This window comes from Bos mutus, chromosome 3, assembly GCF_027580195.1.
Source record: "Bos mutus isolate GX-2022 chromosome 3, NWIPB_WYAK_1.1, whole genome shotgun sequence".
Taxonomy (NCBI): Eukaryota; Metazoa; Chordata; class Mammalia; order Artiodactyla; family Bovidae; genus Bos; species Bos mutus.
Genome location: NC_091619.1, coordinates 12360216 through 12378682, shown reverse-complemented (window position 1 = coordinate 12378682; position 18467 = coordinate 12360216). Strand labels below are relative to the sequence as shown.

At 42.6% G+C, this 18467-nt stretch overlaps 1 protein-coding gene across 6 annotated transcripts in view; it reads left to right on the top strand.

Moving 5' to 3' along the window:
* The first annotated feature begins 8026 nt into the window (after positions 1-8026).
* The window catches only part of GPR161 (G protein-coupled receptor 161), an 83937-nt gene continuing 73496 nt past the window's right edge, over positions 8027-18467 (top strand). For 2 of the 6 annotated variants that reach the window (XM_070366903.1, XM_070366896.1), the window contains exons 1-2: positions 8377-8625; positions 8818-9105. The gene's annotated coding sequence lies outside the window, so the exon portion shown is untranslated. Of the gene's footprint in view, positions 8180-8374; positions 8626-8817; positions 9106-18467 lie in introns of those variants that run through there. The other 4 variants (XM_070366906.1, XM_070366895.1, XM_070366899.1 and 1 more) reach the window with 3 other exon arrangements.

The window sequence follows — 18467 nt, the reverse complement described above, 5'->3', positions numbered from 1 at the left end:
AGTCGCAAAGAGTCAGACACAACTGAGCAACTTTCACTTACTACTTATAAAATACAGCCAGAATCCAACTCTTTCTTACTTCCTTAGCTGATAGCATCATGGTCCAAGACACTGATCCTCTGTTCAGATTTCTCCCAATTTCATTCCTAGTAGAAGTCAAAGTCCTCACCATGAGCTGTGATGTCCTATAAAAACACCTCCTTCTCTTTTCTTTCTTTCTTGTCTGACCCTGTCTGCTACTGCTCCCCTGGCTTGCTCAACTTACAATTCTCTGCTAGTCCCAAATGAGCTTGTTTTTGCTGGTAAAATAACCCACTATTTCATTTTTAAGGTCAACAGATGTATACTCTTCCTGCTCATCAGACAATAGCAATAAGACTTCTTTTAGTGCACATACAAACATGCACACAGACACAAACATGTTTACGAAAATGGAATCTTACTGCTTGTATATTTTCTGGAAGTTTTAAATTTACTATATCACAGGCGACTTCCCATGTCAGCAAAGATAGATTTATTTCATTATTTTTGTCTTGTGTATTCTACTACATGGATAGCTAGAGATACTTTTATTGGCTTGTGGAAATGATTGTTACCTAAAGTTTTATTCTAGCAAAATATCATCAATCTTAAATTGAGATATTTGGCAAAGAGATTGTCCCAGTTTAGCATTATCTATAAATAAATAAACTGTAAAAAAAAAAAAGATCATTGGTAAATAATATTACTAATGAACAGATAATTCAGAAAATAAGTATTTTAATATTACAATCTAATAAAGGTTATACTAGAGAAGGCTCACTTATTTTGAAACTATATACTATATATTAACCAGAAATCATTTTTACCATTTACTAAACTGGTTTGGCACTGGACTATCAGAGCTCTTTGGATGCTTCTCTGTTCTACTGCACCCAGAGATAGACACTGTGGATACAGGTCCGACTGAAAGATGCTGAAGCGACAGAGGCAGCACGGTGGAACATAGTTCATATAATATTTATTGAGTGGCTGGGAAGTCCAAGGTCAAGGTATCAGAAGATCTGTGTCTATGAGGATCTGCTTTCTGGTTTGCATATGATTATCTTTTTGTATCTTGGCTAGGTGGAGAGTAGAGAGAGAGAGAAGCCAAGTTCTCTTGTGTCTCTTCTTATAGAGGCACTAATCCCATTCATAAGTGTTCCATCCTCTTGACCTAACTACCTTTCAAAGGCACCACATCCAAATACAATAATATTGAGGGTTGTTGTTGTTCAGTCACTAACTCGTGTCAACGCTTTTGTGACTTCATGGATTGTAGCCCTTCAGCCTCCTCTGTTATGGGATTTCCCACACAAGAATATTGGAGCAGGTTGCCATTTCCTGCTCCAATACTGGGGATTAGGCTCCCACAAATGAATTTTGGGGAACAAAAACATTCAGTCCATAGCAGTATGTGTGAGTGTGTATGCATTTGGATGGCTTCACTCACAGGTAGACACCACCTAGAATAAAACCCGCCCCTGTGAAAATGATTTCTGGGGACACGTGCTCTCTGTTCCTTTCCTGGCTTTCAGTTTGCTGGAGCTATTTCATCAGCCATATTGTGTTCATGTCTACTTTTGTAAGACTCCAACATTTCTGTAAGCATACACAATTCAAAGGCAGAAAAGAAAACTACTTATGTATAAGATATCACAAAAGAAGAAGTAAGCTGTAGGTTTGAAGGCTTGTTCCCCAACTTATGGGTCCTACTTCTATGCATCAGGATGACCTGGGGTATCAGACAAGATACGGAATCCTGGAGTTCAATCCTAGAACTGCCATATTTGTTACAGGAACATTTCTCAAATCTAACACACCATTTTACACAAATAACAAATGTTTGATAACAACCTTTTAGTATCCTGAAATGAAATTTATAATAACATAATCTACTTACATATAGAATTTTGAAACTTTAAAATGATACTCTTAATGTTAACAAGAGGGCTTCCCTAGTGGCTCAGCTGGTAAAGAATCTGCCTGCAATGCAGGAGACCTGGGTTCAATCCCTGGACTTGGACAATCCCCTGGAGAAGGGAACAGCTACCCATTCCAGCACTCTGGCCTGGAAAATTCCATGAACTGTATAGTCCATCAGGTCACAAAGAGTTGGACACAACTGAGCGACTTCCACTTTGACTGTTAACAATGATAATGAGTGATTATATCATATTTCTATCCATAACTTTCCTCACCCAGAGAAAAGCCAAAGCATCTATAAGATGCTGTACCATCTGGCCTTCTATTTCCTCTCTGAACTCAGTTTCTATTTTTCTACTTCAGTAGTCTAGCTACACTAGTCTACTAGTAATAGACTAGCTACACTAGTCTCACTTTCCCTTTAACAGCCTAAGGACGTTTGCATCTTTAGGGCCTTTGCACTGAAACACTCCATGCCTGAAACACTCTTTCCCAGATGTCCACTTGGCTGACTCCCTCACTTCAAGTCTTTTTCTCAAGAGATGCCTTCTAACTGAAATTTTCCATAACCAACTTATTCATGCCCATCCCTACTCCTGAGACTTCATTTTCCCTTCTCCGCTTTATTCCCTTTCTGAGCACTTATCATTACTGAAAACAGAATATATTTTATTTTTTTATAGTGTCTTCTCCATCCAAAATTGGCTCCATGAACTCAAGGTTTTTTGTCTTTCTTGTTTACTGACATAAAGTGAGTACTCAGAAAACAGTTGTTGAACGAATGAATGAATGAACAACAAAACTCTACTCATTTCAATATGTTAACCCTACTAGATGACACCATGAAGTGGTCAGACACTTGCAATTATAGATAGGATCACTGTGAATCTGAGGTACAAAAATGCAGAATTGGTCACCTAACTTGCACTGGTAAACCCAATACCATGAGTAGCAGTGATTTTCCAAACTGATGAAGATGTCTTGGTGACATCTGAAGAAATCAAAGTATACTCTTCCCTCAACTTCCACAGTAATGTATGTGTGCATGTGTACTCAGTTGCCTCAGTCGTGTCTGACTCTTTGTAACCCTATGAACTAGAGCCCACCAGGTTCCTCTGTCCATGGAATTCTCCAGGCAAGAATACTGGAGTGGGTTGCTGTGCCCAAGATTCCAAGGAATCTTCCTGCATTTCCTGCAAAGCAGGCTGAGCCATGGGGGAGGCCCATACAGTAATGGCATTTCTGAACAAACTGGTGTATAACAAAACCATGCAAAACAAAAAAGCAAATACACCTTCGTGCTCAGATTAAAATAGTCTGATTCTAGACTCAGAAAACCCACTCCAGTGTTCTTGCCTGGAGAATCCCAGGGACAGAGGAGCCTGGTGAGCTGCCATCTATGGGGTTACACAGAGTTAGACACGACTGAAGTGACTTAGCAGCGGCAGCAGCAGCAGCAGCAGCAGACTCAGAAAATGATGTGAAACAGGTTTTTTTTTTTTTTTAATCATTTGTGGGGCCTTCAAAAGTCACAGGTGAGAGGAATTGTTCTTTTTGCCTAGGATGGTCCCATGTACTGCAAGATGTTTAGTATCCTTGACCCCATTCACTAAATGCCAGGAGTGCCCTCTAATCATTGTGACAACTCCCAAACGCTCCCATAATTTCTAAAATGTCATATTGAGGACCACATATTGAGTTATACGCTTTTTGTTCCAAGTAACAGAGGAATTAAACCCATATGCTAAGTCTCTTCAGTCGTGTCCGACCCTGTGCGACCCCATAGACGCAGCCCACCAGGCTCCCCCATCCCTGGGATTCTCGAGGCAAGAACACTGGAATGGGTTGCCATTTCCTTCTCCAATGCATGAAAGTGAAAAGTCAAAGTGAAGTCGCTCAGTCGTGTTTGACTCTTAGCGACCCCACGGACTGCAGCCCACCAGGCTCCTCCATCCATGGGATTTTCCAGGCAAGAGTACTGGAGTGGGGTGCCATTGCGTTCTCCATTAAACCCATATACCCAAATTTTAAAACATTAATTAAAAAATATTTATTGGGTCCCGTAAATGATGGGTTCAAGGCTACATCAACTTCAGGGAAGGCCTCATCCAGGATCTAATAGGTTAGTCATGACCTAAATTCTCCTATTTCTTATCCCTTAGCATATGCTCATCAGTACTCTTTCCTAAGTTTTGGTTCCACCCAGTATTCTCAGCAAAATGTCCTTGAGGCTTCATTCTGACTGGTCTCCATGCCTGAACCAATCATGTGGTTGACAAGGATGGAAGTCCACTCCTGGAGCTGGAGGAGAGGTCAGTCCTTATGTAAACCCCCTGGCTGACCCCAGGAAGAAGCAATGGTTTTCCAAAGGAAATTTGAGGGTATACTGCCAGCAGGAGAGGGACTCGATGCTAAACCGGAAACAGCAGCTACCCACAACTCCTGAAGAGTCTATCTCTGGGAATGCAGCCTGCAACTCAGCAGCTTAACAAATTCCCCAAGGGATTCTTTTGATTTCTAAAAGAGCTTTATTGAGACATAATTTACATACCATAAATTTCATGCATTTAAAATACAGAATTCACTCTTTTAATATATTCACAGTTTTGCAAGTATCACATGATCAAACTTTAAAACATTTTCATCATCTCCAAAAGATACCTTGAACCCTTTTAGCAGTCACTACTAAACCTCTCCACCTCCAATAACTAATTTCTTTCTCACTTTAGACTTACCTATTTCAGATATTGCATTTGAATGGAATCACACAATATGTGGCCTTTTGTGTCTGGCTTCTTTCACTTAGCATTTCAGCACTTCATTCCTTGTTATGGCTGAATAATATTCCATTGTATGAATAGGCCACATTCTGTCTATATGTTAATCCATTAACAGACATTTGGGTTGTTTCCACTTTTTGGCTATTATGAATAATGCTGCTATGAATGTTCATATATTTTTGTGTGGGTGTGTGTTTTTATTTCTCTTGGTTAGATATCCAGAAGTGAACTTACTGGGTCATATGGTAACTTCATGTTTACCACCCTGAGGAACAAACTGTTTTCTAAAGTGATTGCATCATTTGACAATCCCATCAGTAATGTACAAGTGTTCTAATTTCTCTATATATTGCACAGTACTTATTGTGTTTCTCATCATAGCCATCCTTGTGAGTCTGAAGGTGGAAGCTTGATGTTTTGATATTCATTTCCCTAATGATTAATGATGTCCAGTAGCTTTTTATGTGCTTATTGACCATTTGTATATCTTCTTCAGAGAAATGTAAGTTCAGACCCTTCACCCATTTAAAAAATGGATATGTTTGCCACCTTATTATTGAGTTGTAGAAGTTCTTTATATGTTCTGGATGCATGTCCTTTATTAGATATATGATTTGAAAATAATTTATCCCATCCTGTGAGCTATCTTTTTGTTTTCTTGATGGTGTTCTAGGAAGCATAAAGTTTTAAATTTTTTTTGAAATCCAACATATCAAACTTCTGTCACTTGAACTTTTGGTGTTGTTTAAGAAGTCTCCAAGCGATCCTTATATATCCCAAAGTTTGAGAACCAAGGCCCCTGAAGGCATATTTTATTTTTATTTTTTCATTGATATATTTTAAATGTTTTATTGGGTTAGGCCCTGGTCCTAGAGTGGTAAATAAAACAGGGCTCCTGACATCATGGAATTTATGTCTACTGCTGCTGCTGCTGCTAAGTCGCTTCAGTCATGTCCAACTCTGTGCGACCCCATGGACTGCAGCCTACCAGGCTCCTCCGTCCATGGGATTTTCCAGGCAAGAGTACTGGAGTGGGTTGCCATTGCCTTCTCCGTTATGTCTACAAGTGTAGCTATATTATAAACAAATAAACAAATATATATATAATAATTGGGATAAATTTTAAATTGTGGCTCTGAGAGAGAGCAGAGGTTAGAAAATGTTATTTAGATTGCTCAGGGAAGACATTTAAACTGAGATGTCAAGGGTAAAAAGAATTTGATGTAAAGAGTGAGGGAATAATACTCCACGTGGAACACACAATATATTTCCCAGTTTTGTTCTGTCTAGCTTTATGTAAAGTGCTGTCTTGAAAAGATATTATAAGGACTTCCCTGGAGCTACAGGGGTAAAATATCCACCTTCCAATGCAGGGGACGCACATTTGATCCCTGGATGGGGAACTAAGAGCCCACATGCCACTGGGCAACTAAGCCTGTATGTCACAACTTGAGAAGCCTGTGCACCGTAACTAGAGAAATCTGTGCACCACAGTGAAGGCCCAGCACAGCCAAAAATAAAAGTAAATGGAATTCTAGAAAAAAAGAAGTTTCATATCATTGATGAGTCATCATAGGTAGATTCTTCATCCAGCATTTAAGATTCACTTGGATGAGGCCTCTCATTATCTTAGTTCAGAAGTCTTTGGGGAACCCCAAGTGAAACGGCTAATGAAACTGATTTGGAAGAAGAAAATTATTATCTATCTTTTGTTTAAAAATTAATCCTTGCACAAAATCAATGTCATGTTTTTCACATGACTGTAATCTATACAGTGATATATAGTGAAATAATATTTTTTCCATTTTGCTGTGTTTGACTGAATACTGCTAATAGCTCAATATTAGCTTTAGAAGAAGGAAAAAATCTTGAGAGAGCAATTGAAAAAAATGCACTTTTTGGTAGCAGTTTCTATTCTTGAATGCACAGTAAGTTCTCAGTTTATGAGCTATGGGAGGAAAAGCCTTTGTGATAAATAACATATTTGATAATGAGCAGCAGGAGAAAAAAACTGCTTTCAGTTGAAGAGTTCAAAATGAAATAGAGTAAGTCTGGGAAGGACATCTTTTGCATCATGGGTGGATACAGAGCTGAAAGAGCCATAACTGTTTTTGATTCTCATTGTCTCCATGCCAGTCTATGGCATATATTACCAGATCTTTCTTGAATGCCAACTTTCAAAAGGGTTTAGCTCTCTATAGCATTGAGGATTTACTTCCATTATCTTATTTCGTCTTTCTAACTCTACAGATAGGCAGGTGTGAGTAGGCCTATTTTATATATGATGAATAAGCTGAGAGCTGAGATTCGGGAAGGTTAAATGACTCTCAGAGTAACAGCGCTTAGCCAGTGCCTGAGTCAATGCAAATTAAAAAAATAAACGGGGATTTCAGAATAAAAGTCTAAAATACCCTCAAGAACAGACTGCTTTAAGGTCTTTCAAGCATCTGGCTTGCTGGTGACCTAGATTCTGTGTGGAGTTTCAGCTTCCAGTTTTTGACCAAATAAAGCAGCTGTCCCATAGGAATATTCAGGCATCCATGTACCTTTTGTGTCCCTATTATTTCCTTTGTCCCTGAGGACAAGCTGGGTGTTTGGCAGGTGCTAGATAGTAAATTATCATTCTAAAATGGTAACTCAGTGGCCTAATATTAATAAGGAAGCAGCTCCCACAGTGCCAACTTGTAGACAAGGGAATAACTAATACATTTATCAAAGTGGATGGATTTCAGAGTTATTTGAATCCTGTTCTGGGCATAGCATCAGTTTTTGCTGGAGTTTGGTGAACTGGGCTTTATAACTACTTACCTGATTCATTTGCTACCCCTTTCCTCTCCCTTTCGTTTCTTTCTTCCTTCTCTACCTTCATTTTTAAAGCAGTTCTATTGTATGCTTCAACTTTTTATCCTTTTATTAAGACTGCTGCACAGAAGACGCATGAGGCTAGAAATGCTACAGAACATGGGAACTGAGGAAGGGGGTAAAAACCACATATGAGAAGGAACTGTTTTGTCCCCTGAACCGGCAGCACCCTGGGCTGTGTATTGTAATTACTGCTCCCTGGCTTTGGCTCAGAGGTAGAGAGTAGCCATGAAAAGGTCTGTTTACATTCACCCTCCCACTCTAAGGAGTTGTGGGATCCTCAAAGGCTGGTTTCGCGGGTGGATTCACTGTGATATTCCCAGGGTGCGGGACAGTGCCTGGCACCAGGCAGATGCTCAGGCACGTTGGCTGGATGAATGAAAGGTGAGCAGGAAAGGCGACGCCAGGAGTCATCCGCGGCGAGACTGGAGGAGGAGAATGGGACTGTGCGGAGCCTACGGGAAGAATCCGAAAGTATAAGTGCAATGCAGAGAGAATGGCAAAGGCGACGTCCTAACAGCTGGAACTGGGACGGAGGAACGGGATTCAGGGAAGGCCCGAGGAGGGACCACAAAGGTTTACGGGCCGAGACGGTAGGGGCGAGACAAAGAGCAGCAGCTGAGGCCGACCGTGGGAAGAAATGGAAAAGTGGCCGGGAGGGAGGGCAAGCGCGAAAGTAAGGGGTGTGAGGGATGGAAGCTGCGGCGCCGGGGCGGGCAGGGGCGGCGGCGCGCGGAGCCCGGGCGGGGCCGTGGGGGCGCGGGGGCTTCGGAGGGCCCGCAGGCGGAGGGGCTCGGGACGGCGGAGAAGGGGCGGGCGGCGCGAGCGCCGCAAAGTTACTCGGTCTGTGTTCTGGCCGGGTACGCGTGCTGGCGGCGCGGCGGCGGGAGGAGCGAAGCGGGGCTCCGCGGGCTGAAACCCGAAACCTCCGGTCCCCGAGCGCGGCCGGGAGGAAGGAAGCTGCTGCCGCGGCGGCGACGGAGGCGGGGAGGCGGCCCGGGCCGACCCGGCCCTGAGCTGCCGCGGCGGCGGCCTCTGGGTGAGTACCCGCCGGGGCGCGGGCGGGAAGTGGGGCGCTGGCAGGGATGGAGCGGGGCCGACTTCTTTGTGCCGTGCGGGAGGGCGCGGGGGTGCAGGCCAGACGGGGTCTCCGCGCCCCCTTCCCCCACTCCTCCCCGCCCCCACGGCGCTTTTTTTTTTTTTTTTTAATCTCCGCGCCCCTTGGAGGTAGGGAGTTATCTTCCTCGCGCACGCCGCTTTGCTTCGAGGATCCGGGGCTCTTTGTGGGAAGATCTTGAAGGCGCGCCCCTCTCCTGCGGCCAGGAGCTTCTGAGAGGCCCTTCCCACTAGCCCGCCTGGCTTCTGCCTCGCTGCCGGAAGCCCCTTTCTCAGACCTCCGGAAAGGGAGGACATCGGTGCGGCCCCGTGCCCCCTGGGCCGAGGGGCTTGAAGGTCCCCGCCGGGACAGATGTGCGGGACGCAGCGGCCTCGACCCTTAGCCGAAATCCGCGAGGACCAGGTGAGCTGCATCCTCGGTCGGGGCTCTGGGCGCTGTCTCCCGAGCTGGACGGAAGGTGCGCCCAGAAGTCGCCCGGCCCACCTGGGCGCCGCCGGGTAGGCGTCTCTGCTCTTCAGGTCTGCCCACGGAGATTCGGTTAGTTTGGGGGTAACTTGGCCCGCCTTCTGGGCCAGAGCTTAGCCCTGGTCCAAACCTTTTGACAAAGGTATGTGGGATAAGAATGTCTACTGAATAACTGTGATGTTCTGGGGTCTGCTCTCGTAACCACACAGCGGTGCGTTATCAGTTTATCGCACATCTCTGAGACTGGTTTTGTTTTTTTTTATTGTACCTTTCATCCGTTTGTCAGTGCTTTTAAGAGCCCTGAAAGCACCTCCTCCCTGTGAAGGTGGTGTGGTTTTGGAGGGAAATGACTTTGGTTCCTTGATGTTGAGATAATGATGGCATTAGTGTTTGAGGGGAGGCTCGTGGTGGTGGTGGTGGAGGGAGCATCACTGTGCCCCCTCCCCATCCAGCCAACAGTGACTCAGCCCAGCGTCTTTTCCACCTGTGACCTGGACCCAGAAATGAGCTTTGGAGAGCTGCTGCATCGAAAAGTATTAGATGGCTTTCCCTCATAATCCCTCGTGGCTACTGAGATGGGTGAGGAAAGGCATTTCCCAGGCCACCAGCAGAGAGAGGTGGTGGGAAGTACCTCAGATCGCACAACTCTCTTTAACTGGAATTCAGCCACCCATTTCAGTCACTTCTTCCACAGTGCCTCTCTTTTCCTGTCTTAGACTACACTCGTTTTATACTTCTAAGATGCTTCCAAGCACTTTAATACACACTTTTAAATTTCATTCATGTAACAGCCCTCTGAAGTGTTATTCACAGCTTTTACAGGTGGGGAAACTGAGACTCAAGAAAAGTACTCTGCTCAGCAAGTAAGGAGCCAAGATTGTACTCAGGTCTTTTGACTTAGCAGTACTTTTCACATGGGCTCCAACACAGGTGGGTCCTTGAACTCAGGATTTTCCTTGCCCTACAACTCCACCACCTTGATGGGAAGAATAGGAACTCTTCACAAGGAGGCCTGCTTGGCATTTAGAAACTAAGTCCAAGCCTCAAGTAGTCAAATCATTTTCTTTATGTTGCAGCCCTGTGCAGGGGGAGTCAGAAATGAGGCCTGGCCATGTGTTTAGAGGGTTGGAGTTGTTGCTTGGGTTCTGTGAAAGACAGAATGGGGTGAACTGGAGCTGATCTAAATGCCACCCAAAGGAGGTACAGTTCTGTGATGTAAACTCTGCTGGGACTAGTCAGTAAGCCTGAGTGCAGAATGACTATGTGGGGGCTGTGTGTAGAACATACCTTCTGTAAAGAGATAGCAGGTGTGACAAGGTTCTAGCACTTTGCTTAATCTGAAATGGGGGAGGCGGGCGGTGGAAAGTTGCAAATTTTTAAGGAAGAAAGCTCCATGTTTTTAAAATTGGCAACTAATTCAAAACAGTTTTCAAAATATGCTGGGCAACCAAATCATGTGTGTAGGCTCGTTGTAGCCTGCAGACTGCCAGCTTGCAACCTTAGGAAGTACTTGCTGTCATTCTGAGAAGCAATAAAGCATAACTGGAGGGCAGAAGTGATGTTTTCTTGCTGTTTTTCTTTGAGATCAACAAACATCAACAAAGTTGGAGGTAGTGCTACCTGGAATTTGGAGTAAGGATTGACTTTATGACTCAATACTTCATTCATTCAGCCAGTACTAGTACTGATCTCCTCTGTGATTTTAGTCCTGCACCAAGAGAATACTTTCAACTAGTTTTTGTTAGCCAGTTTAACAAATCTGGAAATAGAGGTGAATATGAATGCATAATATATAGTTTATTGATATTATATTATAAAACATGATGAAGTACTATTTGCATTTCCAACTTTAGGACCAACCTTAGTATATTGGATATGCCTTTAAAAATACATAAATGGGGATCATATATAATTATATGCTCCATGAGTTAATTTTTTGACTTAATAATCAGACTTGGATGTCTTCTAATGCCAATAACATAGATATACTTCATTCTTTTTAATGGCTACATAGTATTTTATAGTGTAGATTCACCAGAATTCATTTAAACATTTTCCTATTGAGGGGCTTTGAGATTTTTTTTCCAGCTTCATCTATTATCAATGCTATAGTAAACGTATTGAATGGTTTGCCTTGGAAATGAACAGAGATCATTCTGTCCTATGCAATATTGTTCTTTACAGCATCGGACTTTACTTCTATCACCAGTCACATCCACAACTGGGGTTGTTTTGCTTTGGCTGTGTCTCTTTACTTTCTGGAGTTATTTCTCCACTCTTCTCCAGTAGCATATTGGGTACCTGGGGAGTTCATCTTTCAGCATCATATCTTTTTGCCTTTTCATACTATTCATGGAGTTCTCAAGGCAAGAATACCGAACTGGTTTGCCATTTCAGTCCCTTCTCCAGTGGACCACATTTTGGTCTTCATGACCCAGATCTTCACATTACTAAAAGATCTTTGGGACCCAGATAACCACAATGGCATGATCACTCACCTAGCACCAGACATCCTGGGATGCAAAGTCAAGTGGGCCTAAGGAAGCATCATTAGGAACAAAGATAGTGGAATTCTGGTAGAGCTATTTCAAATCCTAAAAGATGATGGTATGAAAGTGCTGTATTTAATATGCCAGCAAAATTGGAAAACTCAGCAGTGGACACAGGACTGCAAAAGGTCAGTTTTCATTCCAATCCTAAAGAAAGGCAATGTCAAAGAATGTTCAAACTATAGCACAGTTGCACTCATCGCACATGCTAGCAAAGTAATGCTCATAATTCTCCAAGCCAGACTTCAACGGTATGTGAACCAGGAACTTCCAGATGTTCAAGCTGGATTTAGAAAAGGCAGAGGAACCAGAGGTCAAATTGCCAACATCTGTTGGATCATAGAAAAAGCAAGAGAGTTCCAGAAAAGCATCTACTTCTGCTTTATTGACTATGCAAAAGCCTTTGACTGTGTGGGTCACGACAAACTGTGGAAAATTCTAAAAGAGATGAGAATACCAGACCACCCGACCTGCCTCCTGAGAAACCTGTATGCAGGTCAAGAAGCAACAGTTAGGACTGGACATGGAACAATAGACTGGTTCCAAATCAGGAAAGGAGTACATCAAGGCTGTATATTATCACCCTGCTTATTTAACTTCTGTGCAGAATACATCATGTGAAATGCTGGGTTGGATGAAGCACAAGCTGGAGTCAAGATGGCCAGAAGAAATATCAATAACCTCAGATATGCAAATGACACCACCTTTACGGCAGAAAGTGAAGAACTAAAGAGCCTCTTGATGAAAGTGAAAGAGGAGAGTGAAAAAGTTGGCTTAAAACTCAGCATTCAGAAACCTAAGATCATGGCATCCGGTCCCATCACTTCATGGCAAATAGGTGGGGAAACAAAGGAAACAGGGAGAGACTTTATTTTGGGGGGCTCCAAAATCACTGCAGATGGTGACTGCAGCCATGCAATTAAAAGACTCTCACTACTTGGAAGAAAAGCTATAACCAACCTATACAGTGTATTAAAATGCAGCAACATTACTTTGTCAACAAAGGTCTGTCTAGTCAAAGCTATAGTTTTTCAAGTAGTCATGTATGGATGTGAGAGTTGGACTATAAAGAAAGCTGAGTGCCAAAGAATTAATGCTTTTGAACTATGGTGCTGGCGAAGACCCTTGAGAGTCCCTTGGACTGCAAGGAGATCCAACCAGTCCATTCCAAAGGAGATCAGTCCTTGGAAGGACTGATGCTGAAGCTGAAACTCCAATACTTTGGCCACCTGATGCGGAGAGCTGACTCATTTGAAAAGACCCTGATGCTGGGAAAGACTGAAAGAAAAAGAAGAGGGTGACAGATGATGAGATGGTTGGATGGCATCACTGTCTCGATGGACATGAGTTTGAGCAAGCTCCGAGGGCTGGTGATGGACAGGAAAGCCTGGCGTGCTGCAGTCCATGCGGTCGCAAAGAATCGGACACGACTGAGTGACTGAACTGATAGTGAACATGCTTATACATAAGTCTCTGTGTCTGTAGAGTATTTCTGGGTAAAAGTTATTCTTAGAAGTGAAGTTGTTGGGTCAAAGGAAATGTATATTTTAAACATTTATTTAAGCAGAATTCCTTTTGTTTATTGGGATCTGGGGATTATGCAGAAAAAGAGATTGAGTTTGTTTAATTACCTAGGTTTACTTGTTTGGAGATAGATGTATACATAAGGCGTAGGTAGTATTCAAAGGCTATAAATGGTAATACCTCCCTTCTACTCTAGCCTTATATTTTCCTTTTTTGGTACAACTAATTTTGCCACTTTTTTTGTGTTCTTCTACACACATGCATTTATAGGTAAATAAAATATTCAATTTTATTTTCAATTTTCTTCCCCTAAAAAAATTATTATAGTAACATACTAAATACCCCATTCTGCTTATAGAATTTTAAAAATTTAATGTATATCTTGGAGACTATTCCATATCAAAGTTGTGTGCACTTTAAATGCTGATAGATTCTTCTAAGTCCACTCTTATAAAACACATTAATGGATTTATACTTCTTCAGATCCCTTAACAATTTTTCCATTGACTTGTTGGTGATTTCATCAATTTGTGAGGGTCTTTTAAATGTTAATCCTTTTCTTGTTAATAAATCAAGTATCTTGCCTTTTTTGTCTTCCCAGATTTGCTTATTGTACCTTTGGTTGTTTAATGTTTATGAGTTAGAGTTCAGAGAAGGCAATGGCACCCCACTCCAGTGCTCTTGCCTGGAAAATCCCATGGACAGAGGAGGCTGGTGGGCTGCGGTCCCTGGCGTCGCTAAGAGTCGGATGCGACTGAGTGACCTCACTTTCACTTTTCACTTTCATGCAATGGAGAAGCAAATGGCAACCCCCTCCAGTGTTCTTGCCTGAAGAATCCCAGGGACGGGGGAGCCTGGTGGGCTGCTGTCTATGGGGTCGCATAGAGTTGGACACGACTGAAGCGACTTAGCAGCAGTAGCATGAGTTAGTGTTGGTTGCTCAGTCGTGTCTGACTCTTTGTCACCCTATGGACTGTAGCCCACCAGCCTCCTCTGTCCATGGGATTTTTCAGGCAAGAATACTGGAGTGGGTTGCCATTTTCTTCTCCAATGTTTATGTGGTTAAGTCTATAAGACTTTTCACTATTGCTTCAAGTTTTCTGTCATTTAGGAAGCCTTCTCCTATCTCAAAATTAATTTTTCCTAAATTCTCTCTTTCATCTCCATTTTTCTTTGCATTTTCCATCTAAAATTATTGAAAATTATTGTATCTTTTACTTTTCTTCAGTGTCTTTCCTTTCTGACACCAGGGAGGTCAAGGTTTGAATTTGAGATCAAGGTTAAAGATCAAGGTTTGCTGGTGAGCCTCTTTAGCTAATGTAGCATGTCTGTGAGAAACTCACGTCACCTCTTTGGGCCTTCCAGTCCATCATCTGTAAAATAACACATTAGAATGAGTTACTGCCAAAGCTTCTTTCAGCTCTCAAGTGTTGGAGATGAGTGAACCTGATCCCTTCTTGACACCTGTTACCACAACCTTGGTCCAAGCCTTTGTCTCTCACTAGGGATATAGCAGCAACCTCAGACTGCTGTCTCTGCCTCCATGCATGGGCCCTATAGTCCGTTCTTCACCCAGCAGCAGAATAACTCTTCTAAAACATGAATCAGATGCATCATTCCAGGGGCCTCTGTTCCCACATGGAATCTCATCCACGCTCCTTACCACGACCCACAGTGCCCTGTGTAATCCGGCCCCTTGCCGTTTCCACAGTCCGCCTCTTCCCTCACTCCTCTCCAGCTTCCTTGCTAGTCTTCAAGCATTCCAAGCTCATTCTGACTCACTGCCTTTGCAAGGGCTCTTCCCGTGACCTGAAATTCCCTTCCATCATTTTTTGGTCTCTGCTCAAAACCTTAGCTCTTTGGAGAGACCTTGCTGATTCCTCACTCCCAGCTCACCTACCGTTACTCCATTTTGTTTATCCTTATAGCACCCACCACTCTTTGGAATTATTTTGTGTATTTTTTTATATTTTTATTTTTTTTATCAAGTTATTTTTTTTCTTTTCATATTTTTCCAGATTGATTGAGATATAATTGACATATAGCACAGTAGAGTTTAAGGTATACAGCATAATGATTTGACTTGCATGCGTCATGAAATGATTATCACAATAAGTTTAGTGAATGTCCATCATCTCATACAGATTCAAAATTAAAGAAATGGAACAATTTTTTTCCTTGTGCTGAGAACTCAGAATTTACTCTTGACAATTTTCATATATAACATGGCCATGTTAATTATACTTATTATGTTGGACATTACATCCCTAGTATTTATTAACATTATAACTGGGAATTTCTACTATTGATATTTGTTTGTTTGCTGTCTGTGTCCCCTGTTTGCTGAATGTAAGCTCCAGGAGAGGAGAGATTTTTGGCATCTTGCTGGGTGCTATGTGCAGCTGCAAAGTGGAGCTTAGCTCTCAATAGGCATACAGTAAATGGTTTTTCGAGGTGGCTGAGTGAGGAATGAGACGGGGAAGTTAAGATTGTCTCACAACAAGTGGTGGTGTGGTGAGGGAGGGAAGGGGCCTCCTCTGTTCCGCAGGGGCACCTGTCTCAGATACGGTCATCAGAAAAATATGTTCAGAAGGAATACCATTTTAAGCCATAATCTCAGTTTTAGCATTATGAGCTTAGTTTGCTGGGCTTTTAAGATCTTCACAACCAGAGATAATCACTATGGTGTGATCACTCTCCTAGAGCCAGACATCCTGGAATGTGAAGTCAAATGGGCCTTAGGAAGCATCACTATGAACAAAGCTAGTGGAGGTGATCGAATTCCAGTTGAACTGTTTCAAATCCTGAAAGATGATGCTGTGAAAGTGCTGCACTCAATATGCTAGCAAATTTGGAAAACTCAGCAGTGGCCACAGGACTGGAAAAGGTCAGTTTTCATTCCAGTCCCAAAGAAAGGCAATGCCAAAGAATGCTCAAACTACCACACAGTTGCACTCATCTCACATGCTAGCAAAGTAATGCTCAAAATTCTCCAAGCGAGGCTTCAGCAATACGTGCACTGTGAACTTCCAGATGTTCAAGCTGGTTTTAGAAAAGGCAGAGGAACCAGAGATTGAATTGCCAATGGAAAGGAAAGATATAAACATCTGAATGCAGAGTTCCAAAGAATAACAAGAAGAGATAAGACAGCCTTCTTCAGCGATCAATGCAAAGAAATAGAGGAAAACAACAGAATGGGAAAGACTAGGGATCTCTTCAAGACAATCAGAGATACCAAGGGAACATTTCATGCAAAGATGGGCTTGATAAAGGACAGAAATAGTATGGACCTAACAGAAGCAGAAGATATTAAGAAGAGATGGCAAGAATACACAGAAGAACTGTACAAAAAAGATCTTCACGACCCAGATAATCACCATGGTGTGATCACTGACCTAGAGCCAGACATCCTAGAATGTGAAGTCAAGTGGGCCTTAGAAAGCATCACTACAAACAAAGCTAGTGGAGGTGATCGAATTCCGGTTGAGCTATTCCAAATCCTGAAAGCTGATGCTGTGAAAGTGCTACACTCAATATGCCAGCAAATTTGGAAAACTCAGCAGTGGCCACAGGACTGGAAAAGGTCAGTTTTCATTCCAATCCCAAAGAAAGGCAATGCCAAAGAATGCTCAAACTACCACACAATTGCACTCATCTCACACGCTAGTAAAGTAATGCTCAAAATTCTCCAAGCCAGGCTTCAGCAATATGTGAACCGTGAACTTCCAGATGTTCAAGCTGGTTTTAGAAAAGGCAGAGGAACCAGAAATCAAATTGCCAACATCCACTGGATCATGGAAAAAGCAAGAGAGTTCCAGAAAAACATCTATTCTGCTTTATTGACTATGCCAAAGCCTTTGACTGTGTGGATCACAATAAACTGTGGACAATTCTGAAAGAGATGGAAATACCAGACCACCTGACCTGCCTCTTGAGAAATTTGTATGCAGGTCAGGAAGCAACAGTTAGAACTGGACATGGAGCAACAGACTGGTTCCAAATAGGAAAAGGAGTACGTCAAGGCTGTATATTGTCTCCCTGTTTATTTAACTTATATGCAAAGTACATCATGAGAAACGCTGGACTGGAAGAAACACAAGCTGGAATCAAGATTGCCGGGAGAAATATCAATAACCTCAGATATGCAGATGACACCACCCTTATGGCAGAAAGTGAAGAGAAACTAAAAAGCCTTTTGATGAAAGTGAAAGCAAAAAGTGAAAAAGTTGGCTTAAAGCTCAACATTCAGAAAACGAAGATCATGGCATCCAGTCCCGTCACTTTATGGCAAATAGATGGGGAAACAGTGGAAACAGTGTCAGACTTTATTTTTCTGGGCTCCAAAATCACTGCAGATGGTGATTACAGCCATGAAATGAAAAGACACTTACTCCTTGGAAGGAAAGTTATGACCAACCTAGACAGCATATTGAAAAGCAGAGGCATTACTTTGTCGACAAAGGTCTGTCTAGTCAAGGCTGTGGTTTTTCCAGTGGTCATGTATGGATGTGAGAGTTGGATTGTAAAGAAAGGTGAGCGCCGAAGAATTGGTGCTTTTGAACTGTGGTGTTGGAGCAAACTCTTGAGTCCCTTGGACTGCAAGGAGATCCAACCAGTCCATCCTAAAGGAAATCAGTCCTGAATATTCATTGGAAGGACTGCTGCTGAAGCTGAAACTCCAATACTTTGGCCACCTGATGTGAAGAGCTGACTCATTTGAAAACCCTGATACTGGGAAGGATTGAGGGCAGGAGGAGAAGGGGACAACAGAGGATGAGATGGTTGGATGGCATCACCGACTCAATGGCAACCCACCGACATGGGTTTGGGTGAACTCTGGAAGTTGGTGATGGACAAGGAGGCCTGGTGTGCTGCAGTTCATGGGGTCACAAAGAGTCAGACACGACTGAGCGACTGAGCTGGAATGAGGATAATGAGTAAAACAAATAATAAAGGGTAAAACCAATTAGCATAGTATAATCATTAGTTATCTTGTGACAGAAGTAATCAACTCAGCCTTATTCTCAACATAGCTTCTGTCTTTTGTCTTCTTGGAGCATGTATGTAAATTTGTTTATGGAGGGAGTTTTATTTTTCTTGATCTGTTTGTTTAGTGTCCATAGGAACAAGTAGAATGAACCCAATTTTTCCTATAGAACAGGCTTTCTTAACCTCAGCACCACTGATATATTGTGCTGGATAATTGTTGTGGGTGAGCAAGAGTGC